We start from the raw sequence: 10,487 nt of genomic DNA, 5'->3' as shown, positions 1-10,487 counted from the left end.
TCCAAACCCCAGCTGGGGGAAAAAGGTTTAAAAGACACGAGAGAAAAAGATCCCACAGGGTTCCTCCAGGCAGAGCACAGCCCCCTGGCACGGGGGTGGTCAGTGAAGGAGGGACGCTGGGGACTCAGCCCTGTGTCCCAGGGGGAGTTAATGCGGCTCCTGAGGATTCAGTGCTCCCAGGAATATGGGTTTTGAAGTTTTGCATTGCCTGCACTGGGGGGAAACTCATCACTTCATCCTTGGAATAGCCTGAAGAGCTCAGAAAAACCAATGGAAGAGCCAGGGACACCTGAACAGCACCCATGGGAAGCCCATGGGGACTTCGGGAGGGATTGCGGGTTCAGGAGTTGGAGCCCACATCCCTGAGTGGTTTTGGTGGCACTGCAGCAAGGAGGAGGAGGGAGAAGAGGGCTCCCAAACCCTCTTCTGGTCTGGGGCTGCCCCCACCATCCAAACAGTTTCCCTGAGAGATGGTGCCTGTTTCCAAACCCCTCCTTGATTTGCTCGGGATTAAAAGAAGAGCTTTAGGAGATCAGCCCTAAATCCAGCCTCATGCTGCTCCTGGCACAAAAGGGAAGTGGTAACAGCTTGTGCAGCTCCTGCTGCTGCACAGTACCGGCCGTGGGGGTGTCTGGGGAGGGGACAGGGGCCTCATCCCCAACACCTCTGGGATGTTCTGAGGTCACGGTGCATCCTCACGCATGGAGGAGCAGGGCTATGGAGCCATCCCTGGGAATGCCACAGGATGGATGGCCCCAGCCCCATCTTCACCCTCATCCTGTTCCACTCCTCCCAGCTGGGACCAGAGGGACCCAATCTCTCGGGAAGTGTCCCCAAAAGCCTGATGTGTGCCCTGCCAAGGGCGCTGTACTCTCAGGGCGGGGGCCACTGTTTGACTTTCTCCCGCTCTGGCACGCGGGCAGCCAGGCTGGGTGGGACCTGTTTGCACTGAGAAGCCACTTCAGGTGGCCTTTTCCCCCTCTTTCCCTACCCCTTTTTGCATTTCCCTGGAAAAGGAGAGCTGGAGGGGCAGCCCCAGGTTCCCTGGCCTGCATGGCACCCAAAACCCTTCCCACGCCCTGCCCGAGCTCAGCGAGGCTGAGCTGGTCATTGCATCAGCCTTGGCAGACGCTCCCTGGCCGCTGCTCCACGGGGAGCTCTGGCTCTATGGGGTGGTGGGACAGGAATGGGGTGATGGGACTGGGATGGGGCTCCTGCAGTTCCCAGGGCACAGGGCCAGTGCAAGCCCGTGGCTGTGGGTGGTGCTGGGTCACGGCTCAGCTCCACAGCCCTGCAGGGACCCAGCCCCATGCAGACCCTGCAGCCGAGGGGGATAACGATGGGGCCAAGGACCCCCATGCCAGCCCGAGCTCTCCTGGCAAATGCAGCTCACCATGGCTCAGGGTGGGACACGAGCACCAGCGAGGGTGGAACGTTGGGATTAGCCCTTGGGAGTGAGAGAAAAACAAAAAAAAAAAAAAGAAAAGAAATTCACCCACCCCCCACCCTCAAACAATGGGTCCGTTAATTAAAATCCAATCTGTGGTGGAACAGGTTGTGCCAGAGTGCGGCTCAGGAAGCCCCGTGGGACCGGGGAGGTTGGCCCGATGTGGGAGGGGTGCTGCCCACAGCGCCCAGAATGTCTCCCAAGCCCCTGGGCACTTCCCAAAGGCCCTTCCCAGGCAGCCGGGGTGGGAGGCCAGGGCCAGGCTCCAGGGTCACCTCCAGCATGGGGACAGGGATGTGCTGTGCTGTCCCGGGAGGAACTGGGGATGTGCAGGATCCAGAGCTGTCCCAGACTGCCCAGAGCGGCCTGGATTAAGCAGGAAAGGGACCTGGGGTCCCTGCACAAGCCAGGGCTGCAGCAGGCACCCAGGTGGGTGCTCAGAGGCTGCTGACAATTTGGGATCCTGCCAGCATGTCCCATCCGCCCTGCAAGCCCCACAGTGACAGCTGTGCCACGTCCTGCTGCCAAACCCTTTGCCACGCACCCTTCTTATCTCTGGGTGGAGGAAGGAGGATTGGCCAAAACCTCCCCACAGCCAGGGCAGGGACTGGGGTTGGCGCTGGGGGACTGAGGAGGTGACAGAGCAGGGGGCTGGGGGGGTGACAGCCCAGGGGGCTGGTTCTGGTACCTGCATGGTGATGGTTGGGGCCAGGGCAAGCCCTGGGCTCACTTTGATGTGCCCTCAGGGGGATGCAGCCTGTCCTGGGTGCCCTGGACCCTCAGCTCCCCACCAGCCTCCTCCAACACCGCCGAGGTCCCTTGGCTCCTCCTGCCATTACCTGCATGGCTGCTGGCACAGGGACCAGGTGTCCCCACGGGTCCGCACGCCCTGGGTCAGGCTGACCTCTCCATCAGCGCAGGGAGGCAAACAGCAGTGACAGGGGACAGGCACAACCCGCCAGTGACCTGAGCAAAGCCTGGTGCTCGGTGTCCCCCAGGTGAGCAGCAGAGCTTGGTGTTCCCCATGCAGGGCCAGGGAGCCCCTATTTATAGCAGCACCTTCCCCCCCGTGCTCCCAGCCCCAGAGAACACCGGTATTGTGGGGATTTGGCACCCTCACGGCGTTTGTGTTTCACTAACCGAGCAGAACCACGAAAACCAAACCTGCAGCCAAAGTGACTTTAGGGCTGACAAAAAAAACCACCCCAGCAGGAAAGCAGCTGGGACAGCACAGGTCTGCAAAAGGGGCTCAGCTTCACAGAGACACCCCAGAGCTGGCAACTCCTCAACAGCCACCCAGGACACTCCATAAAGGGTCCCAGCTGCTGGTTTGTCACACAGTGCCCCAAAGCTCATTGTCCCCTGCCTGGCACAGGGGCTGGTGGGACCCTGGGTATCCCAGCTGTTACCAGGTGGGCTCAGGAGGAGCCAGCCCCAGGAGTCCTGGCTCCATCCCACCCTCCTTGCTTGAGCAGGAGGAAGTTGCAAAGACACAAAAATAGCAAATCCCATCTCATTTTGGGTGACACCATCCAGAGAAACGCCAAGAACCTCACGCTGAGGGACAACCTGTCCCTGTTTGGCCCTAATGACACCTGAAGGTGCAAGGAGCTGTGGGGTGGGACACTGACATGGGACAGCACCATGTCCACCCCAAATTGGTGCCGAAAGCAGGATCCCCCGGAGGGAGGGAAGGTGGGCTGGGTGGGCGCTGGGGGAGCCCAGGGAGCCGGGGATCGCGGCAGCGCGGGCACCTTACCTTGAGGGCGTGCGGGCTCAGAATCCACATGGGTGCCAGCGCAGGGTGGGAAGAGCCGTCCCTGTGGCGCTCGGCGTGGTGTCTGCGGGGGACATGGCCCCAGCTGAGGTGTCCCAGAGCGGGAGGGGAGCGCGGCCGGCAGCACCGCGCCCGGCTCAGCGCCCGCTCCGCGGCGGCAGCACGGCCGGGCTGAGCCACATCGGCCCTCGGTGGGCACCAGCGCGATGGGGACAGGGATGGAACGGGGCACCCCGAGTGGCTCCGAGGGCAGCAGAGGGACGAAGCCAGCGGCGGCTGTGCGAGGGGGACGCCGGCAGTGAGTGTCAGGGCTCAGCCAGAGCCTCCTTTGCCCATTATATCCAATTCCTTCCTTATTTACCTGAACAAACAAGCAGCGCTTACCTCAGCCGAGGTGTTTGAACAGCCCGGGCCGGGTTAACCCTTGGCAGGTGCGTCCAGGGCGGGCTCAGACCAGAACGGGCCTTGGGAGGGGAGTGGGGCAAATCCGGGCACGGTTAACCCCTTCCCACCCTCACATGGGATGAGACAGGGACAGAGACAGAGACAGGGACAGACACCTGGCTCCTCCTGGAGTCAGAACTGCAACACAGAGACCTGTCAGATGTGTGAGAGTCCATGATGTGACATCACTCCCAGAGCAGGCTGGGCCATGCTGGGGCCAGGAGCATCCCTGAGGGACACCCCGGGAGCGTCCCCAGCTGGTACCCAGGAGCATTCCTGACCCAAACCCCAGAACCATCCCCTGCCCAAGTGCTGCAGCCAGGGACGAAGCCCGTGAGTGAGGGTGCGCGGAGCTGCTGGGGGGTGAAGGGAGCCCCTGAGAGCACCCAAACTCTCCCAACCCAGGGACACAGCGCTGTCCCCTGCCCGAGGTCCGTGACTGCAGGATGGGGCACGGGGGCACGGCCAGAACATGCCGCTCTCCAGGCCCAGGTTGTCTCCACCGGCATGAGCAGGAAAAAGCAGTTCTGAGCAAGACAGACACCGAGCTGGTATTTATTGTCTTTTTTTTTTAGCACATGAAGCAGGCAGGGCAGTTCAGGCAGTTCTCCTGCGCACGTAGCGCTGCCAAAACCAAACTCCCCCGTGCCCTAAAAACCCACGTCAGACCAAACCCCGCCACAAACACCCACAGGTTGGCCCCACGTCACCACGTCCCCACAGGCACGTGGCCCGTCCCCAGCCCTCATACTGGTGGCAGAGCTGGCATCCCTCGCTGCCCTGACCCGGGCAGGCACAGCCGATAAGCCATCCATCGGAAATGTTTGCCATGAGGGAATTAAAACCCCGGAGGAAAGAGACCCCGGTGCGAGCACTGGGAAAGGGCTTCGCTGCTATCGGCAGCACCAGGAGTTTCTGACTCCCTTTGAAATGCCTCAATGTTATCTTATCGTGGGGAAAGCTCCCCCTGGATCAGGGCTCCCGTGTCCCGGGGGAGTTCTTTTCCCCTGTTTGGTAAACACGGCTGGGCCTGGGACACGTGGCAGTGGGTGTGGGGGGACCCCGGGACAAGCAGCTGCGTTGGGAACCCGCCAGTCCCTGCCTGGGCTTTGGCAGGAGTTGGGCATGTTCGATTGGGATGTGGCACAGCCAGGAGGGGGGTCCAGGCCCCCAGTGCCCTCCCAGTGCTCCTGGCAGCCCCAGCAGAGCTCCCCAGCCCACTCAGAGCATCCACCGCTTTGGACAAGGCCCCACAGGTACCCAAAGCTGCTCCCATGTCACACCTCAGGATGCCTCGAAGGCACCTGAAGCAGGAGCATCCCAGCCCCGGGGCTGCAGCCCTCCAGGCACAGATCCCTTCCCCACAACACAGAAAAACAGGTGTCTCAAAAAAAAAACAGAGTGTGGAAACTGAAGATGCAGAGTGAAGTCACGTGTAAACTCGACACTAGCCTGGCACCAGCCATGCTGGGAAAGCACCGTGGCCATCCCGCCCTTCCTGTGGCTGCTCTGCTCCTGCCCCGCAGCCAGGCTGTGGCCTGGGGGACGTCTGGTGAGCAGGGTATGGTTTGTACAGGCTGTGCAAGCTGGATCTGCTGTGACACCACCTCCAGGTCACCCGTGTTTATTTGGCTTCTTTACAACTTTTCACCAGAGCAAACACCAGACCAGAGCACCAGAAGGAGTCAGAAGCAAAGCAGAAGAGAGCACAACTGGGGACACTGGACAGTGTCAGATGTCACCAAGCAGTGGGGAGTTCCCAGTCCTGGATCCAGAGCATCCCAGGCCCGGGTCATCTTGGGCTGTCTGGAATCTGTTGCCAAACTCACACCTCGGTCTGAAACAGCTTTCCCTATTTCTCTTATCGGTAGCATCGGGATCTTGATAATGGAAAGAGATTAGAGGGAAAAACATTTGCTTTTCTGGGCTCAGGGAGAGCTGGGCAGCGCAGTGCAGCACAGCACTGCAGAACTGGGTGAAAGGCCCCAAAATGAGACCTCTGCTTCCCTCCCAGAGGGCTCAGGGGCTGCAGCCACCCAGTGTCACCAGTTTCTACGGGCTCCAGCTGCGCTGGGCTCTGGCCACGCCGGGCTCTGGCCACACCGGGCTCCGGCCGTGCCGGGCTCTCCCCGACACCTTTCGCAATCGAAGCTCGGCACAGCTCTGCTTGCACATGCAAACCAGGAAAAGGAGAGATTACAACACCTGAGGAACAACAAAAGAGGGAAATGAAGTCTGGCTTTTTGGCCCTGTGTGCGCAGTTTTCGGTGCTTTTTCCTTGTCCTCCCTGTCAACCCATCAGCTCCGATTCCGGTGTCTTTTGCCACTGCTGAAACTTCAATGCTTGGGAACGCGGCCGGAGGGGAGAGATGGAGAAACGACTCATGAATCAGCCTGGAAGAATCTCTGCCCACCTGCCTGTAGCTAATCTCTGGCTCCATCACAAGAATAATAGATAAGCAGCCATGTCACATATAATAAAACTATTGAAGGCCCTTGATGTCACTGCACAAACCACAGAGACCATGGAGCCCGACCTGTCCCCACACGCAGCTGTGCTTCCTGGTCCCCTGCAGTGGTGGGGCTTCCTCTGCTCCAGCTCCTGCACAGCTTTTGGGACACTGGTGGCCCCCGAGCAGAGCTGGAGTCCCTGCGAGAGGCCTCACCCTGCACCCCATGTCTGTGCCTCAGGGCGATGATGGGACAGGATGAATCCCACTCTCAGGCTGCAGGGTGGGCACTCTGAGGCTTTTTTGCAACCCAAGGAGACTGGAAATGGTTGAAATGGTTGAAGTACCTTTAATGTATTCCCCACATGCCTTGGAGGGGTCCTGGGAGGGGAGAAGGTCTGTCCAGCAGAGCCCAAAATTACCCAGGGGGTCCGGGAGCACAAGTGCAGGAGCCCAGAGGTGTGCACGGAAGGGACAGAGCTTTTCATGGTGCAATGACCCTGTGCAGAGTTACCTGGGAGAGTGTCCAGAGCTCCCGAAATGCCGGGATCGCTCCAGAGCCCAGACCACCGGAATCCCCTCGAGCTCCTCCTTATCCCAGCCAGACCTACCCACTTCCCGTGCAGCCCCAGGGCGAGCGGGGCCGCTCCTCTTTATTCTCTTTATTACCCCCCCGGCTGCCCCATCTCCCAGCTGCTGCCATAAATGCCGTTTACGGGGCCGCGTGTGTGCTCGGGGCAAACAGCCGCGTTATTGCCGCGGCACCCGCCCGCGGCCCACCCTGATAGAGGAGCCGGGGCTCCCGGCCCTGCTCCGGCACTCGGTACCCACTCCGAGCTTGCTCCAGCTCCGGGTCGCTGCTCCCAAACTCCATCCCCACTGGATGAGGTGGCTCCCGGTTGCTCCTCTGCTGCTGCGAGGGAACCTTGGTGTCACCTGTGTTCCAGGGCAGCCCTCGAGAGGGCCAAGGGGGTATTGGAGAAGCCGGCTCCATCCGGCAGCGCAGGGGTGGGGGTCTGCTCCGCACTGGTGGCACGGGGGATCCAGGTGCCATCCTTTTGCTGAGCACAGAGACCTTGGTGATCACCTGGCACCATTCAAAGGCTGCTTCGCACCTGTGGTGGCAGGAGGTGACAGGGTCTGGCTCTGGGGTGCCACAGTCCCGCCATGCCTGGGAGGGCAGCTGGGGAAGGACAAGCTGGGAGGGGATGAAGACACCAGGGTGATGCCAGCAGGACCCTGAGCCCAGCCCCTGGACCACCAGCTCCCCACCATTCCCTCCCTGGTTCTCCCCGCAGGTTCGGTGACGCCCCGGGTAACACAGGGGAGCTCGTGGGACACCGAGCCAGGCAGGGAGCAGCGGATCCACCGCCGTGTTTGCTGTTCCCTTCCCAAAGCCCTGCTCTTTTCTTCCTCCGCTGGCGTTAAACTCCTGCTTTTGTCTCTTGGGATTAAAAGCCTGGAAATGGCTGCGGGTCGCCCGGCGGTGCCAGGAAGAGAGGGCTCAGGGCGGCGTGGGCACACCCCGCTCGCCGCAGGCTGAGGAAAGGTCACGGCTCCCCCTGCACCGCCACCGGAGATTTGGGGGTGCAGAGGAGGGGAAGGATCCTGGGCTGGGCTCTCCATGCAGCTCCTGCATCAGCACACGAACCCCAAATCCCATCCAGCATGAGAGGACCCCCCAAAATAACCCACACAGGCGCCGTACTCTTGTTTTGTCGCTGTCACCTGCCCATCCCACCGGCACACGGGACACCGGGGCCGGGGGATCAGCAGCCCCTGCCCGTGCCGGGGGCCGGGGCCGCTCGGCAGCAGCGGTTCCCAGGCACACACGGGCAGCCAGGTGAGACGGGCCGGGCCCGGTGCCAGCAGACGGGATGTTGTCTTTTCACACAGCCCCGGTGCGGGGCCGAGCGGCAGCGGAACCCTCCGCGGCTTTGGTTCCCACACTGGGTGCCATTGAGAAATGCAAATTCATTCTTCTGCTGCCGGTTCTCCCCACATGCAAAACGATCCTCGGGCATAACGGCCCCACGGAGCGACAGCCCGGAAAGCGTGGGAGCCGCTGGCCAGGGGAACACCCCGTGTGGGAGAGGGTGGAACGGGCAGCTCTGAGGGTCAGGGCAGCACACGGTGCCCCCGGAGCAGGGAAGGCTCTTGGTGGTGATTTCCCCTTGAGTCCTGCACTGTCCATCCCAGGAGAACCTGCAGAAAGTTCTGCGCCGGGGAGCAAACCCCTAAAAGTAACCCCAAACCCACACTCTGCCTGGTCGCAGCTCAGGGAGGGCGAGGGGCTGCGCGGTGAGGGGCAGGAGGGGGTCAGCAGGGACCAGAGTCACTCCTCTCCCATCGCTCCCGACCCACTGAGCCAGGCTTGCAGGGCCAGCGGAGCAGAGAGGAGGGCTCCCCTGTGCACAGCGGGCAGGGACCCCACATCCCGCAGCATTCTGTGGGGCCGTGGCTCTGGGGTGCAGGAGCGGGCCGGGGACACGGAGCTGCCCGCGGAGCGAGCCGTGACTCAGCGGTGACTCACCGGGCTCCGAGGGAAACGTGTCGCTCCCGTGAGCATCGCCCGCGTCCCGCACCTTGTCCTGGGGGCTCAGCAAGGAGCCAGGACCTGCGGGGTCATGTAGGGAAAATGGGGTGCGGAACGGGGGGCAGGACCCCAAACGGGATCCCGTGTCCTGTGTTCCCCCACTGTGCAGTCACTGGGTTGGCCACAGAGCTTGGAGGAATTTACTTTTCCCTGGAAAACACAAGCTCCTGGGGGCAGCTCCTGGGCATCCCCAGCCTTGTCAGCCTTCCTGACACCAACACCGTGCAGAGCCGCAGTTCCCGGAGCCAGATCTGGGGAGGAGGGAGCTGTGACAGACACCGGGAGCTGGGCAGGGGGGCCCCAGCACCTGTCAAAGCCCTACTGGACACAGGCAGCATTCCTTGTGGCATCCCTGGTTTCACGGGGCAGGATATTAAAGCAGAAAGCGATTAATGCTCTGCAAGGGAGCAGAGAGACAGAGCTCCAGCCCTGGTGTGGGACGTGACCCGAAATGGCTCCATGTTCCCCTCAAAGGGCTGTCCCAGCCCCAAGCCCCACTCTCCCCTTCCCAACTGTCCCCTTCCCAGTGCTGGCACAGGCACCAGCAAAGCAAGGACATCACTTCTCTCCTCAGCAGTGGATTTTGAGCGAAGCAAAATGTTTGTTCTGTCAACACGTGCCTAATCCCCAACCAAAAGCTGATGAAAACACCATGGGGGGGAAGGATGGGAATGAGCTGCCCTTTGAGACAAAGCCCCGGTGGTGACAGCCACAGCCCCAATGGGGGGGAACAGGGATCCTCCCCCCGTGTTCTGGTGCTGGGGTACCCTGTACCAGGCAGGGCAGGGGAAAGGCTCTCCATGGAGCAGGGACAGCCTCCAGCTGCAGCCTGGCCCTGCCACAAACCCAAGCAGGATCCCAAGATCCATGGCGGAGGTGCAGAAAATATCCTTGCTCTGCAGGGATTGCCCGGCCTCAGTGACCAGTCCTGGCTCCTTTTCCCCTCAAAATGCAACCAGCAGGTGCAGGCAGCACACAGCAGTGTCCCCACACCAGCCTAGGACTGTCTCTGTCCCCGCTGACCCAGCACCTGCTGCGACACCAGCAACAGGCTCACGAACGTCACAGATGGGCTCACCTGAGGATTAGCGTTTCCAGATGACCCATAAAACCTTTTTCCTTATGGGATGAAACAACACTTTGTCCTGCGAGGCTCGTTTCCAGCCTGGCTGGGGCTGGGCTAAGCAAGCAGAGCTGTCCCACTGCCCACCCCGGGGTGGTCCCAGCAGGGACCCACTCCCAGCACCCAGAGGTATCAGCTCTGCACCCCTCACCCGCAAGAAAAAAAAGAATAGGGAAAAAAGAAGGTACATTTAGCACTTTCCATTTGTTTGCTCTTTAAATAATTGTTTCCTTATCGCTATTGATTTAGATCCCTTTAAAATTCTGACAAACCTGCTTCTCAGGCACCCTCAGCTGCTTCCTCCCAGCCTGCTCCCCCTGGGCATGGCAGAGCAGCCAGGCTCATCCTAAGGAGAGCTCCCTGCTTGGGGAGGCACCTGCAGGGTGTCGAGCCCCCACTCACCCCCTCCTTCCCAAGATGGACAAACCAGGCTGCCCCAAAGCTGTAGTTTGGGAATGTCCTCTCCCCCTCCCGCTGAGGAGCAGGGCAGCAGACACAGGGGCTTTGGGGCTGCTGCCATGCCCTGCCAAGCTTGGGGGGCTCGGGGGGGACACCCACAAGGGCACAGTGGCCACAATTGCCCAACTCCCTCTGTGCAGAATCCAGCTCTGGCCATGAACAGCCCCAGTTAGGGCAGCACAGCGACTGCT

Source organism: Coloeus monedula (genome assembly GCF_965178545.1).
Source record: "Coloeus monedula genome assembly, chromosome: 23".
NCBI classification, from domain to species: Eukaryota; Metazoa; Chordata; class Aves; order Passeriformes; family Corvidae; genus Coloeus; species Coloeus monedula.
Note: the sequence above shows the minus strand (reverse complement) of the source record.